The sequence below is a fragment of the Mustela erminea genome, chromosome 2 (assembly GCF_009829155.1).
Source record: "Mustela erminea isolate mMusErm1 chromosome 2, mMusErm1.Pri, whole genome shotgun sequence".
Classification (NCBI taxonomy): Eukaryota; Metazoa; Chordata; class Mammalia; order Carnivora; family Mustelidae; genus Mustela; species Mustela erminea.
In genome coordinates, this window is record NC_045615.1 from 83719868 (window position 1) to 83736233 (window position 16366).

The window sequence follows — 16366 nt, forward strand, 5'->3', positions numbered from 1 at the left end:
AGAAGCCATTTGGATAAGTCTGGAAATGTTGAATTACTGGAAACCTGCCGAGAATAATACCTTTGAAAATGTTTCCATAGTTCTGAGTATAAGAAAACTTGATTAGAAAACAGCTTGTCTCTGAGCAAACGGGGTATTTGCCTTCTGTGATCTTGCTGGCCTCCTTGTAAAAGATGGTTTGCAAGATTCTTGCCTAATACTGATCACACCACCCTGAAAAACAGGTACTCTTTTTTGGAGCTAGGTGTTCCAGTCCATCACTCAGACCAGATGACCTTGTTTAACCCCAGTATAATAATATGCTTCTCTTGGGTTCTATCCAAAGCTGAATGAAAGAAGATCCAGTAATTGGGTGAGTTCTGGGCAAGTCCAAAGAGCTCTTCCAGCAAATCCAGGCCAAAACACATTTTACCAGATAATGTCTTTTGACTTTATTGCATGGTTCTGACTAAATGAAAAGATGATCTGATAGATACAGCCATTTCCAGGGCCTAAACCTGTTTGGGGAAGTAACTGAAGGGAAGAGGACAAAGAGGTTTACATGCAAGCGAAGGACCCTTGTACACGTACACCCCTAGACTCATAGATTTTTAAAATTGCTTGTTTGAGGGGCGCCTGGGTGGCTCAGTGGGTTAAAATTGCTTGTTTGCTTTTTTTGTGTCTGTTGAAGGGATTGAGGTGGGGGTGCTTTATAAGGAGGTTGGGGTGGATTTAGGGGCCTACGCATGATGATTTATCTTAGGCCTCAAGTTCTTTGAGTATATCCCACACTTAAGGAAACATACTATGCAGCACCATTTTGTATTAAGTTTACTACTCTGAGACTTAGAAGCTGAGTATCTCATTAAGAGTATTTAATCTGAAATGCGCATATGCGGGGCTGATTTCAGGACTGCTGTATGTGCTGGTACAGTTGTTTGGTTAAATATTATTGTTAAATATTGAAATCTCTGCCAGTTGGTATAGCACTGCCTGAGATCCACTATCAGCATGAAGTGGGGGCCTCCAGGACTGTGGTGGGGCACTGCCACGGGTACTTGCACCTCAGGGTGAATCGTGGCCCTGGTTATATGTGCAGCTGCCGGTAGCCTGGGCCTCAGAGAAACAAACTCTCTTGTCCAGACCCTCTAGGCAGCCAGAGTGCTGAGCTCCCTTGGCTGCGGTTTAGGTTTATGTGGAGGAGGTCGGACAAAAGAGACTTGCCAGGGCAGTGCTCCCAGTCATGCCAACAAAAATCACTTTTTAAAAAGAAGTTTTGAGCCATTTGGGAGATCAAAGCTTCTTTCTTCCTACCCTTGCAACTCTTTTCCTCCACATACCAGTGTGAAGTCCAGAAGCCTTCACCGTGGAGACCAGATGTAATTCTAGTCCCGGCTCCAACACTTAATAACTCCATGACCTTGGGCAAGGGACTTAACCCCTCTACACTGCAGTTTTCTCATCTGTAGACTATTGATGTTGGACTCAATTTCTTCCAGCTGTAACAACAAATGATTTTCAGCCCTTAAATTTCTGTTTACTAGCCCATTCACCCACCCTATCAATGGATATGCCATTTTCACTTCGAGGAGAAAGAAAAACAATATCATCTGCTACCAAATAATGTTTGAACCCAAGTTAAGGTAAGAATGATGCCAAGTTCTCCGATGTGGCCTGAAAGAGGGAGTTGACAGGCACCGGATGCGGCCAGCTTATTCCACCCCTGCTTGCCACATCCGTCACCACAGGTGTGCTCTTTAGCTGAGCTCAGTTGAGAGAATTTCATGCTAACGAAGCTATGGCCACTGGTTCAATTCCTGCTCCACCTGGCTAAGGTCATTTGTCTTGTGGTCCTACCGTGGTGGCCACCTTTAAAATATGTCTTGTGGAGGGGCTCCTGGGTGGCTCAGTGGGTTAAAGCCTCTGCCTTCAGCTCAGGTCATGATCCCAGGGTCCTGGGATCGAGCCCAGCATCGGGTTCTCTGCTCAGCAGGGAGTGCTTCCCCCTCTCTCTGCCTGCTTTTCTGCCTACTTGTGATCTCTGTCTGTCAAATAAATAAATAAAGTCTTTAAAAAAAAAAAAAAAAATATATATATATATATATGTATGTCTTGTGGAGCGCCTGGATGGCTCAGTCTGTTAAGTGTCTGCCTTCAGACCCAGTCATGATCCCAGGGTCCTGGGATTGAGCCCCGCATCGGGCTCCCTCCCAGCTCACGGGGAGCCTGCTTCTCCCTCTCCTCCCTGCTCATGCTTTCACTCTCTCTCTCTAATAAATAAAAAAAAATCTTTTTTAAAAATGTGTGTGGCATGGAGCACTGGGTGTGGTGTATAAACAATGGATTTTGGAACATAAAATAAAATTTTTAAAAATGCTATGATGTCAGGAAAAAAAAAAGTATGCGTTTGACTTGTCAAGGGTCCCTAAAAATATGTGGATGGGTTAATACAGATCCAGTATTATTATTAGGGAAAATTATCTCAACATAGGCAAAACAGTGTCATTGGGTTGATACAGAATGACATTGTGTTGTTTATGGAATTTGCAGTGTTTTTTTATTTTGTGCCAAATCTTGAGTATTGGTAGCTATAATTTATATATTGTGTTATTTCTTTGTGATTTTTTATGAGTTTGGTCTTTTTTTTTTTTAAAGATTTTATTTATTTACTTGACAGAGAGAGATCACAAGTAGGCAGAGAGCAGGCAGAGAGAGAGGAGGAAGCAGGCTCCCTGCTGAGCAAAGAACCCAACATGGGGCTCCATCCCTGGACACTGGGATCATGACCCTAGCCAAAGGCAGAGGCTTTAACCCACTGAGCCACCCAGGCACCCCGAGTTTGGTCTTTCAAATTGTAATTTTTATATCTTGGGGGTAATTTTGGAGTGAGAAGAGGAGGGAAAGTTTCCACCTCTTCCATTTTAGAATAAATATCAGTCATAACTTCAGAGCTAATATCTAGAAACTCATTTTATGGACTTTTTAAAATCAACTTTCCCCTACATTGAGATTGTTCTTGGGTAACATTATGGTCATCAGTCATCAGGTCATCAGAAGATAACTAGGACTAAAATACCATGATACTTTCAGATGTCTGTTGTTGGGAGGATTGTTTTATGCTTGTTAGGAACTGAATTTATAGATACATGTGTTAGAGTCTGTGGTTTTCTAGAAGTTTGAGCTCTGGCCTAGCTTTATGTCTAAGTGTTTCAGTGCCATGGTCTCGATTGACAAAGGGTTGTGGTAGTTTTTTGGGTCCCTCTTTTAGAAAGTGAAATTTTTAATCTGGATTCTTATCTCATTTCCCTATCTCACTTTGGTTTCTCTTTCTATCCCCATAAATGAAAATCTACCGGTCTTGAACCTCAGCTTGGTTTTAGGAAATACATTCAATTTTTTTTTCACAAGCAACACTGCAGACACTTAATGAAAGAATTTAATCTGAGAAATTTAATACTCTTGAATTAGGAAATTCTGGGAGTTGTCCCTATTCAACCCTTTCCTTAAGAAGAGCTAAAAAATTGATAAATGCCACTTCCAATTTCATGTATTAAATTCAATCTATAATAATGCCAAAGTACAGTTTGAATAGATTATTGTTCCTTCAGCAATTTAACCTCCTCAGGATCTCATGCTGAGGGTTTGTCAGTCATTGTCATGATTACATTTTAGCTTTGATCCTGACTTTCCTATAATGCTAAACTTACCAGCCAATCCACTCCCCCTCTTCCTCACTTGTTCATACAGGAACCTGCAAGACCCGTTGGTAAATCAAAGCCAGAGTCACCAAGAGTTAGCAGTGAAGGAAGAGTCTTCACCTTGGGAGGAACAGCCAAGTAGTATGGGCAGCATTTGTTCCCAGGATTCCTCTCCCCATGGGGATTTCTTACTTATGCTATTGTCACCACATTAATTCCTGTGGAATTTTCCTCTTCCAATAATGTTTAAGCCGAAGGCAGACCCACTCCTTAATTCTCCAAAGCACAAAACATTATCTGTAACCAAACTAGAACAAAAGTTTTAGTTCCCCTAAACTTTGGGAAAACAAAAAGGAAATAAATACTAAGGTTTACATAAAAACAGATGATCTGGTTTGCAAGGTTCAGCTCTCTGCTCTCTTTCTACCTCCTTTGGAGGAAATCTTCAATTTCTTCCACCAGGCCATGGCCTTAGGCCAAATCCCAAAGAAAGATGATTCATTCCTTCCTACCCATCTCACAGTAACTTTTTCCAGCCAGAGACCCTTTTCCTTCGATGGCACATATTGGGAATGTCCACCCCTGCAGGACTATGTTCTGTGGCTTCCACAAGATCAAAGTGTACCTGGATTAGCCCAGCAGACCCCTGAGACCTCCAGGAAGAGGCTGGGGGTGGGTTTGGGTACTGTAGGAAAGTCAGGACCAAACCCCAAAGGCTTTCTTTTTATGAGGATCGTCACCCTTCTTGTGTTTACAACATACTTGCTAGTGTTAGGATTTTTGTCAGTATACTTGAAGAAATTAAAAATTAACAAGTTAACAATAACTAAAAAAATTGTTTCTATGATATAACAGCTCATATTGGTTGCATTTTTGCTTCTGTTGAGCAGAACAATGTGTTTATCTGACTTACTCTCTTCAGGCCTCTAAAGACAAAGTTCTCCCTTTTTTCAGTAAGTACTTTTTTGTTTTGGTTTGTTGTTACCACCACATATGTCCCACTCCCAGCAACTGTCTGTTTGCCATTGAGCTCTTTGGGCCATCTGATGGACATCTTAATAATAGCCTTCATATTCAGATGTAGCCAAGATAGATTTTGCACACTGTTCAAGATTTGTTAGGACACTTGAAAGCTTTCTCTAACATGTCAGAGTCCTACAGGACCCTGGTTGACAATCACTGTACTACAGTATTAGGATAAACTAAACAAGATCAGAATTTTTATACTGTATATTTCTGATTAATCTTGTTATATAAACTTGTTTCGATATGCATATAATAGGTATGCAAAAAGGTATTTACATTCAGATCTACAAGTATGTGAATTTAGGTGTATGCTTATGTTTTATATAAACAATATGGCAAGGAAGTCTGGCCAAAATACAAAGAATTATAGATGCCTTTCTCAGTATGGGCCCTTGGGTTTTGTGGTGTTGTGACTACTTCAAAATAAAGGGAAATGTTTTGCTATGAATTTCCTGTTCCTGGAAAACTACATGGTGGAAAAATCTCTTCTTGCCTCTTGAGAACTATCTGTGTGCCAAAGTAAGAAGAAGCCCTTGAAAAGATTATTCAAGTTCCCCCTACATCTTCTCCTCACCCCCAAAGTCTAATAATTTTTTAAAAAGAAGAAATGGAAGAGCCCTTGTCACTAAACTTCTTAGCATTTAAAATAGCCAAAATGCATTGCATGCAACTGTGTCATGTTTGGACCCACACCAACCATGAAGATACTTTGTCTTTTTTTAGGAAGTAAATTACATACAGATTACCAAGTGTATTCAGAAAAGTGGTTTCCTTTTTGCTTTGTCTGAAGTACTTGCACATCAGTTTTAACCATGCTCTGGGTCCATAGACATATTCTTCAGCTTGCCAAACTCCACCAACCTCTACTTATTTGCTAGAGTGGCTACGCTGTATGGTTGGCTGCTGGGAGGGCAAGACCACTGAATCTGGGGCTTGGAAGGAACATTGAGATGGGTCATAATATGCCCTTATTTTATAAATGAGGAGATTGACTGGCTGGCCCGAGGCCCCGAGCCAATCTGTAATACACTAAGAGCCAGGCCTCCTCAGCTGATTCAAGGCTGTAACTGCTATACCTTGGGTGAAGCCCTTTCAACACTGTCTGGTGCTCTATAAATAGAAGTTATCCATGGAAGGCTGAGGAAATCACTGTTGCACTTCATCCGTCAAAAGTAAAGGAATCGTAGGCAGCCTGGGTGACTTAGTCAGTTTTTTAAGCATTCAACTCTTGATTTCAGCTCAGGTCATTATCTCAGGGTCATGAGATCAAGTCCCAAGTGGGGCTCCATGCTAGGTGTGGAGCCTGCTTTAGATTCTCTCTCTCTCTCCCATTGCCCCTCCCTTCCCCTTCTCTAAAAAACAAAAACAAGAAAACCCAGAATTTACCAAAAATATGTCTGCTTCAAATGCAGGTTTTAGGGTAAAAAGGTCTCCTTTCCTTCACCCAGTCCCCCACTCTGTCTTTGTGAAATGACTGAGAAAAACAAGGACAAATGCACCTGGATGGCTCAGTTGGTAAAGTATGATTCTTGATCTTGGGGGTCATGAGTTCAAGTCCCAAGTTGGGCACAGAAATTACTTTAAAAAAAGAAGGAAAGAAAAGAAAGAAAATATAAGAACACTTCAGCCTTATTACTTATTAAAAAAAAACAAACATAAGAATTTAAGATTTCTGATAATCTAGATACAAATATATAATTCTTATAGAATAACTTCAAAATAAGCATTTGTTTCAACTAATATATACTTATAAGAGGAATTTGGCTTAAAATTAGTAGTTCGGGGCGCCTGGGCAGCTCAGTGGGTTAAAGCCTCTGCCTTCGGTTCAGGTCATGATCCCAGGGTCCTGGGATCCAGGCCCGCATCAGGTTCTCTGCTCAGCAGGGAGCCTGCTTCCTCCTCTCTCTCTGCCTGCCTCTCTGCCTACTTGTGATCTCTTTCTGTCAAATAAATAAATAAAATCTAAAAAAGAAAAATTAGTAGTTCAGAGAATGAAGGATCTTATTAAAAGGACTTCACATTCTAGGTTCATTATCTAATTCTATAAAAAAAGAGAAAATACAGTGTTTATTTTATTATATACTTTTAAAAATATATATATACAGTGTATTTATTATATAATACAGTGTTTATTTAAATATTGTCCAACAATATTTTAACATTACCATGCAACATTCTGGGGCCCATTGATATGTGGTGATTTTCATTTATATTAATCTTAAATTTTCTTCTTTCTTTAAATATGTGCTGTTTGATATTGTGATCACAAAAAAAAAAACCAACAAAATAAATGATTTACTCCCCTAATTCTGAGACTAGCTTTCATAACTCATTGTTCTATTGAACCCCTCACTTACCTTTTATCCCTTCTCCTAGTGCATCCATATGATCGAGGTTCAAATATGCATTATTTTCTCAATAAGTCAGAAAGAAATCCTCTAGAAATAGAGGCAATAGAGCAGAGCCACTTTTATGACAAAGATCCTTAGGAAGCACCTTTTGCACTACCTGGGTTATATCAGACATCTTCTAAAGTATACTTCCTGTGGGTTTGATTTGGGGTGTGGTATCATAAGTCTATAAAAACATGAACCATGAGATTTGTTTTTAATTTGTTTGGAGACCATATTTCCTTACTTCCTTGTCCAATGCTAATTTCCATGCTGCTTCATGGAATCATACCCAAGTTTATGCAGAATAATTTGAGACAACTATGAAGTAGGGTCAGCATGCTTGCCTTTTGGGTGAGAGTAACTTGTTTATTGAATGGCCAAAACTCAATGAAGTTTTTTCTTCTCCTGTCATTATCTGCAAACATGCTTTTAGATCTCCTTTCCCACACATAATTTTCTAGTCACTCTCAGGTGTGGTTTAGAGGTCCCCTTAAGTAAAATCTGCCTGTTTCCATATCAGGCCTATCCCATAGCTTTGGTGTCCCTGAGAAGGAAAGAACATGGTCTTTTCTTTTCCCTTTTCTCTTTTTCCTCTCATTTGTTACCTTTAGTTCTTTCTTCTCTGTGTAGAGCCAGGGAAGAGGGATCAGATGTAAATGTATTTTACCTGTCAGTGTTGTTATAATCTCATCTCTGTTCTCTTAGGCTTCTTCCAGAGCACTTGACTCTGTGACTGACTAACTGTATGACCCACAGCAGTATTCCAAACCGCTAGGGTCTCCCTGTATGCTCCTAAATCCTGAAATATAACCTATTCTTCAGCCCACAACCAGTTCTTGGATTATTATGAGCACCTGCCTTCAGAGTAATTTTGTCCTTCATGTATATGCACCTACTTGCTGTTTTACTTTCAAATCAAGAGCTTTGTTATTTTACTTTGGCTTTGTTTTTTCTACCCTAGGTGCTTATCTACCTGTGTAATTAAAATTTTGTTTCATGCAGGATCAAGTTGTCGTAGGATTCCCCAGTGTATCAAGTCTGCTCTACTGGGGAAGCAGAAGTTGGACCTTTGAGTGTGGGAAGCTTTACAAGTATCCAGGTGGGAAGTAAGATGACCATCTCTTCTCATTGCAGGCTTGCCTGTCCCTATGAATACGTCTCTTGGAGAGAGGGGTTAAAGATCTCTCTATTTGTACATGGTCCTTTCTGATAATCTATTTAAAAATGTCTAGTCTTGGGGCACCTGGGTGGCTCAGTAGGTAAAAGCCTCTGCCTTCAGCTCAGGTCATGATCCCAGGGTCATGGGATCGAGCCCCACATTGGACTCTCTAATCAGTGGGGACCTGCTTCCCCCTCTTTCTCTGCCTGCCTCTCTGCCTACTTGTGATCTCTGTCTCTCAAATAAATAAAATCTTAAAAAAAAAAAAATCTTCAAAAAAAATAAAAATAAAAATGTCTTGTCTTTGGGGCACCTGGATGGCTCAGTTGGTTAAGCGTCCAACTCCTGATTTCAGCTCAGGTCATGAACTCAGAGTCATGAGATCGAGCCCCACTTAAGATTCTCTCCCTTCCTCTCTATCACTCTGTGCACATGTGTGCATGCACTCTCCCTCCCTCTCTTGGTAACTGATGGACTGTTTTTTCCATGTTTTATTAAGTCTTCTTTAAAAAAAGGTTTTGTGAGTACTTGGTACTTACTGTCCTCAGTTTTGGGGCCTTAGCCAAAATTCTGAGACAACAGGAAATGTCCCATCTTGTTCTGTTACTTAGAGCATAGTTGGTCCCTAGAGTTTTTAGGCCATAGTTCTTCGTCTCATTTAGGAACTCCAAATACCATTTAAGCCAGTAAATTTCAGCCTTCCTAAAGACCTGGACTCTACCATTGATTGAGTTGTCTGGTGAAAACTTGGGTTGGTAAAACTGGTTATATGTTTACTTGAAGTTTCTGGTGCCTTCTTACAAGGTGTAAGGATTTAGAATATAATGACCATGGCATATTTAGAATCTTTAACATAATTTCTAGAAAAGGAAAATCAGAGCAGTCCATCCTACAGTGTTTCCAACTTGACTTTGGACTTCTCTCAGACAAGACTCTTTTTTTTTTTTCCCCTAAGAACATTCTTTTTTGTTTGTTTGTTTAAGATTTTATTTATTTATTTGGGAGGGGGCGGGTAGAGTACAAGCAGGAGGAGCAGCATGCAGAGAGAGATGGAGAAGCAGGCTCCTGGCAGGGCAGAGAGCCTGATGCAGGGCTTGATCCCAGGCCCTGGGATCATGACCTGAACTGAAGGCAGATACTTTACTGACTGAGCCACCCAGGTGCCCCCTCTGCACAGCTCTTAGTTTCCTAGTGATTTTTCCTTTTAGATGAAAGGTAGCTCAGGTTAATGGCTCCTATTTAAAACCAAGACAGCCTTGACTAAGACAGATAGCCCTCTAGTTTGGTAGAATTTCTTACAGTAATTTATGTGATTTTTGTAAACGTGGTTATATTTTGATTTATGTTTTGAGAGGAGGAGAAACAGGAGTAGTGGAGAGAGGTTTACTGCATTGGTCAGAGTTCTGAGTTACAGACAAAGACTCCACTGGAGTCAGTCTAAACAGAAAAGGAAAATTAAAAGTATATTAGGTAGTTCATGGAATCTCTGAACAGAAGAGGCTTGGAGGTTATGTGACTAAGAACAAATCAGCTAAGTACAGCACATCCAGAAGAACCACTCAGTTACATTATGGAATTATTCTTAGAGGCAACCGTGATGTTAGGAACTGAGAACAGAAATGCTTCCACAGCAAAACCAGGAAAAGCCAAAGACGACTTCTACCATATTTATTAGAAGAGCCTGTCTCACTGTAGGTTCAGCCACTGCCTCAAATTACTTCACCTCCAAATGAGTGGTGCCGTTTGTACCTGAAAGGAGTATACAGGTTAACCAGTGAATCTGCAGGGACCCGGGGGAAAAACGAGAAGGTCACAAAAGGTGGATGCCTCATACCTGGAGGAAATGGCAGGGACCCGTGAGTCTAACCAGCAATGGGTTCCAGCATAACCCCTACAAGACCAACCAAGATTAACTATACCTTGTGGATACCAGCAGAGAGCACTCAGAGACCAGACCAGACTCATAAAAAAAAATCTGCTAGTGGGAAGACCAGAATTCCCATTCCTGACTGGGTCACTCTTTAGAGGCCATCTTGGGAAGGAAGGAGAAAAGAGCCCTCTTGAGGGATTTCAGAAAATCAGCCCTGAGGGGAGATTTAACTTTGCATTGATTGAATATTTACCTCAAACAGAGAAAGTTAAACTGAAAGAGATTTTTTCTAAAAGCAGACTGAAGTTTAAGTTTTTAAAAATTCTCTCTGCTGCTGAGTGGGAATAGGGCCCCATAGCAAGTTGAGATCCATCATAGAAAATAAGGGAGAACAACATTTTTGCTCATCTGCGATGTAATGTTTAGATTTCAACCTCCCTGAATGTAGACTGGGAATACCATAAGCTCCTTTGGAGAAGCATCTGGTGGTGGTTTAGATATCACTTGGTAGCATGATGAGAGTCAGGAAAGGACAAAGGTAGTCTTTTCCTGTTTATTGAAGCTGACATTGACATTACAAGGATTCCAAGGTTTCAGTGGGCCTAGAGAAGACCAAGAGCCTACTCAGCAGGTTGAAGGGACTCAGTGCCAAAGCTGAGGGAGTAGATGGTTGAGGTGGAGAGTTGACACACCTCCACAGAATCCTTAGTGTCCGCAGGCTGTAGTAGAAGTGCCCTTCTGTCCACTAATGACCACTCTCTCATGGCATGAAATAGCCAGCTACTAGACACTGCCAGTGCTAGAGACCAGCCAGGCGAAGAGACCAACAAAGAACAGACTATAGAACTTCCCAGCTATACTCTCTTATGGTGATGTCTACTACATGCACCAGCAGGGCCTCTGTCCTGGACACAAGGACATGACTGAGCATTTACCCAAAAGAGACTGACTTTATTTGAAGGAGACTATTTACACTTGACATGAATAGATCCTTTTAAAATTGGCAATTTTAATTTTATTTCTCACAGTTCCTCATAGTGAGGAAGGGCATGAACTCTGGAGCCAGATTACCTGGATATGAATCTCCTCCATTTGGGAGCTATATGGCCTTGGGCAAATAACTTAATTCTCTAACATTGGTTGCTCATCTGCTAAATGGGGATCCTAATAGCTCCACCTCCTAGAACGTGTGAGGTTTAAATGGTTGCTATATATCAAGTCATTAGATGAGTTCCTGGAACAAAAACCAGTAAGGGTTTGCTATGATCATTTCTCTACACAGGATGACGGTTCATGAAAGAAGTTAAAATCTGTTAGAGAGAGTTTTTAAAGCTCCATGTTTGCTCTGTATCACCTATGCTTTGCAAATTTTGGGCCCCACCAAGATAGATACTTGGCTCCAACAGAGTCACACCTAAGAGACGAGCCCCTGGCAATAGTAAGTCAAAAGTCCTGCTTCCTTCCAGAGGCTAAGCTCAGAAACATAGGCTGCAGAAGTCTGTTACATGCACTCATTCACCCCTCTATAGAGTGATTTTTATCTTTTAGCATTCAGGGCCATTTTTCAGCCCAGAGACAACAGATCGCTTCCCTGCCTTGGTCTGACTGCCTATTTTAGCTACTATTCTTTCATCTTCCACAACTGGGTGACGTTGCTCTCTGAATTTTTATAGCACTTCAGGATAAGGGAAGCTATTGTTACCAGAACAATCTTTAAGTGCATTGTTCATTCCTTTGAACAGAGATTTGTGGTTGTTATTTTAAAATGCTAAACCTTTGGGGCAGTAGTGAGAGTTTTAGGAGAATAAACTCTTCAATGTATAATGAGAATGGATCTGTGCCATTGTAAAGTAGAAGAATCCTTGTGTCAGTTGCTATGGTACAGCCTGGTGTTAACAAAACTCAGGTCAGGCTTTTGTCTTACATGGGCTGAGGCTAACCATGCTCCCTGCTCCCTGGCAGCAGACTCTCAGGAAGCCACCTATGGATTCAGATGAGTATTTACTCATTGAGGAGCTAGTGAAGACAAGTGAGGAACCCACTGTGTACCACCATTTGCTGAGCACTTGTCACATACCAGCATCATACCAGGCACTCTGCATGAGATCTTGTGTGAGTGTCCTAGGGCTCTGAGAACAAATTACCATGAACTTGGTGGTTTAAAACAACAGAATTTTAGGAGCTGCTATGACCTTCAATGGATAAATGGATAAAGAAGATATGGTCCATATATGCAATGGAGTATTATGCCTCCATCAGAAAGGATGAATACCCAATATTTATATCAACATGGACGGGACTGGAAGAGATTATGCTGAGTGAAATAAATCAAGCAGAGAGAGTCAAGTATCATATGGTTTCACTCACTTGTGGAGCATAAGGAATAACACAGAGGACATTAGGAGATGGAGAGGAGAAGTGAGTTGGGGGAAATTGGAGGGGGAGACAAACCATGAGAGACTGTGGACTCTGAGAAACAAATTGAGGGTTTTGGAGGGGAGGGAGGTCGAGGTTGGGTGAGCCTGGTGGTGGGTATTATGGAGGGCACGTATTGTATGGAGCACTGGGTGTGGTGCATACAAAATGAATTTTGGAACACTGAAAAGAAAAGAAAATGGGGGGAAAAATGAAGTTTAGGAGCACCTGGATGGCTCAGTCTATCCATTGAGCATCTGGCTCTTGCTATTGGCTCAGGTCTTGATCTCAGGTTTATAAGTTCAAGCCTGCATTGGGCTCCATGCTGGGTGTGGAGCCTAATTAAAAACAAACAAATAAACAAAAAAGTGTATTCTTTCACAATTTGGGAGACAGAAGTCTAAAATCAAGGTATTGGGAGGGCCATACTCCCTCAGTAGGCCCTAGGGGGGGAATTCTTCCTTGCCTCTTCTGTTCCTTAGGATGTGTTTGCATCACTCTAATCTCTTGCCTTGTGGTCACATTGCCTTCGCCTCTTCTCTGTGTCTTCTCCTCTTCTGTCACTTATAAGACCAATCATTGGATTTTTTCCCCCAAGATTTTATTTATTTATTTGAGAGAGAGAGAGAGAGCGAGTATGAGTTGGGGCAGGAGGTAGGGGCAGAGGGAAAGGGAGAAGCAGACTCTCGACTGAGCAGAGAGCACAATGTGAAACTTGGGACTTGATCTCTGGACCCTGGGATCATGACCTGAGGAGAAGACAGATGCTTAACAAACTGAACCAGCCAGGTGCTCCAAAGACAGTCATTGGACTTAGGACCCATCCAGATAATACAGGAAAATCTCATCTTGGGATCCTTAACTTAATAACATCTGCAAGATCTTTTTCCAGATAAGGTCACATTTACAGGTTCTGGGAATTAGGACATGGATATATCTCTTGGGGGACCACCACTCAATCTACTATAGGTATCTCTGAAAGTCTCACAATTACACTCTGAAGACATCATTGTCTCAAAACTCAACTTCAGAAAGTTTTAAGTTGCTTAGGGCTATGTTCCTTGTTAGTGACAAAACTGATTTAAATACAGGATTGTATAGTTTCAAAGCTGTTCTTCTTTCTACTGTATCATGCTAAAAATAACAACAGATACTTACAGCTGTTATTTATTGAATACTAACTATAATCAGGTGTACTAGAAATATTATTTCTAAACTTTGCAACGATCCTACAAATTAGGTCTTTTACTCACAATTTATAGATGAGGAAACCAAGGATCAGCTAAATTAAAAGGCTCCAAGTCATACATATAGTAAATGGTTTGGCTGGAATTTGAAATCAAAGGCAAAGCAAGTCCAGTGCCACTAGAGAAATCTTCAAAGCACTGAGGAAACCTACAAACAGGTTAGCAGCATGACTTTTAGTAGATGAAGGCGTGGCTAAGTCTCTTAGGCATTTAAAATTTCTAAAACATTTAGGATCAGTTTAATGCTATCTGATGCGGTGTGGTTTGGGCCTTTTTCCACACTGTGAGTGAAGCAAAGATTTGAGGCTTTTTTTTTTTTTTTCCAGCCCTTGAGCCAGTCTCAGTTGTCAAGTTCTGTCCATGCTTTGACTTCACCCAGTTAAAGAGGACTGCCTTTAACTTTACAGAAAGCACAGTAACCACTTTGAAAAGCACTTTAGTATTTTCAGAGTTCTATCTCATTTAGTTCTTCAAACAGTCCCTGAGGTTAGCTGGGTAAGTACTATTATCTTCATTTTCCAGTCAAGGAGACCAAGTTTCAATGTGAGTTGTTCTCAGCTATTTGCTTCGCACAGAGGCAGAAGCAACTTGAGGCTGACTGTTTGACTGGAATTCTAATTCCTTTTTCAGTGCACCAGGCCTATTTTAGATTAGAAAAAAAAAAAAATCCAAGGAAAAAAATAAGGATAAATTTGGCTAGTGTCAGCTTTTGGTCGGTTAAAAAGTAGGAAAAGAGTCTCCTTTCCCTCTTCAGTCTTGAGGGGGAACAATTACATTTTGGCACTGGTACTCAAAAGTGATCTGCAATTGAGATTTTTTTCTTACAGAGGGCTCTTTTGTGACCTTATTGTCCTTGCAAACAAGAGAGCTTAAGTGTGCTCCACTATGTCCAGATTAGTGTTTATAGTCCCATCCTCATACGGATGATGAACTTCATGATGCTGAACTTGATATTACACTGTTCTGAACCCCTCTTCCAAAGACTGGGTCCATACATGCCAAAATTTTATGACAAGTCATAGAATTGAAATGGGAAAAAAATGTAATACTGAAGACACACTAACTCAGATAATTTACAGGAATATTTTTTAAAAAAATTTTTAAGATTTTATTTATTTATTTGACAGAGAGAGAGCTCAAGTAGGCAGAGCAGCAGGCAGAGGGAGAGGGAGAAGCAGGCTCTCCACCAAGCAGGGAGCCTGATGTGGGGCTCCATCCCAGGACCCTAGGACCATGACCTGAGCTGAAGGCAGCCGCTTAACTGACTGAGCCCCATATATAGGAATATTTTTAAGCCAATGGTTCTCAGTCTTCAAACTTGAGAGGGAAGAGATTTTCTAAATAATGTTGCAGGAAAAAGAGTTTAACTCAAGGAACATGATTGCCCACCAAAATAATTATTCCCTAACTATGATATGAATAAATGCTCTTCTTTTCTCTTGAATTATTATTTCCAACATAAAGCATAAACACCTCCTTAGATATCATGGTCACGGCTCACTTATAGGACCTTCAGAAACTCAGATAACATCTCCTACTTGCTCTCCTACCCAACACTGGCTGAGATTGACCAATCACTTGTCTTGGTAGCCCCTTGACTCCTGAACTCTCAACTACACACACACACATCACACACACACACACACACACAGCCAAGCCAACCAGCACTCACCTAGAATTGTCAGCTCTTCCTATAACATCCAGACTTAGATGAAACACCATACATTAGGCTGTGGAATCTGGTGACTTTAGGAACTGGGGACGTCACTTGATTTCTGAGGTAATTAATTCTCAGTGGGGCCAATTTTGACCAACAAGAAATAGGCAGTGGGAGGTAGCTGAGAAGTAGACTCCCTCTTTTTTGTCCTTCCCAAGGAATACTAGAGCAAGGTTTTTCCTTGTACCATATTTCAAGATGTTTCATGGCCAGCCAGGAACAGACCTGCTGAGCTACTCACTTTGCCTCATCATGGCTTCTCACAAGTTAGACGCTAATTCTGACAGGCATCTTTCTTTGCATTACTTCATATCCTTCCTGCTGTTCTGTCTTTCTTCCTTGCCTCACTGGCCTAGGTTTGTATTACCCAAATAATGTATCAGTATTTTAATCCTTGTTTCAGGCTCTGTTTTCTAGAGAATCTAGGCTATTTCTTATTGGTTTGTTGTAGAATGTCCAGTGTGTTGGTATTCTCACTTCCAGGCTCCTCCTTTTCCAATTTAGTCCAACAGACCCCTGAAGCACACACTGCATGTGGCATTCCCCTACAGGGGACTCCATTGTCTGTAAAATAGTCTACATTCCAATCATCTGGCATTAACAGCCCTGTGTGTGTGTGTGTGTGTGTGTGTGTGTGTGTGAGTGTGTGTGCTCTCAAAGTAATTTTCCAATTTTATTTTCCATGATCTTTCATTTATACACCCTGTTCTCTGGCCAAACTGAACTACTTGAGGCTTTTTATTTTTTTTTTTTTTGACCCATATTTTCTGAGTTCCCTGCCCTTAATCATGCTATTCTGTCAATCTGTAATGTCCACACTTACATCTTCTTTCCACATGTTTAAATTCTATCCATCAAGAGC

General features: G+C 40.8%; 1 long non-coding RNA gene across 1 annotated transcript in view; it reads left to right on the top strand.

Moving 5' to 3' along the window:
• Positions 1-1758: 1758 nt before the first annotated feature.
• The window catches only part of LOC116584711, a 69431-nt gene continuing 54823 nt past the window's right edge, over positions 1759-16366 (top strand). Inside the window, exons 1-2 of the long non-coding RNA XR_004283297.1 lie at positions 1759-1814; positions 8099-8202. This is a non-coding gene — a long non-coding RNA (uncharacterized LOC116584711). The remainder of the gene's footprint in view (positions 1815-8098; positions 8203-16366) is intronic.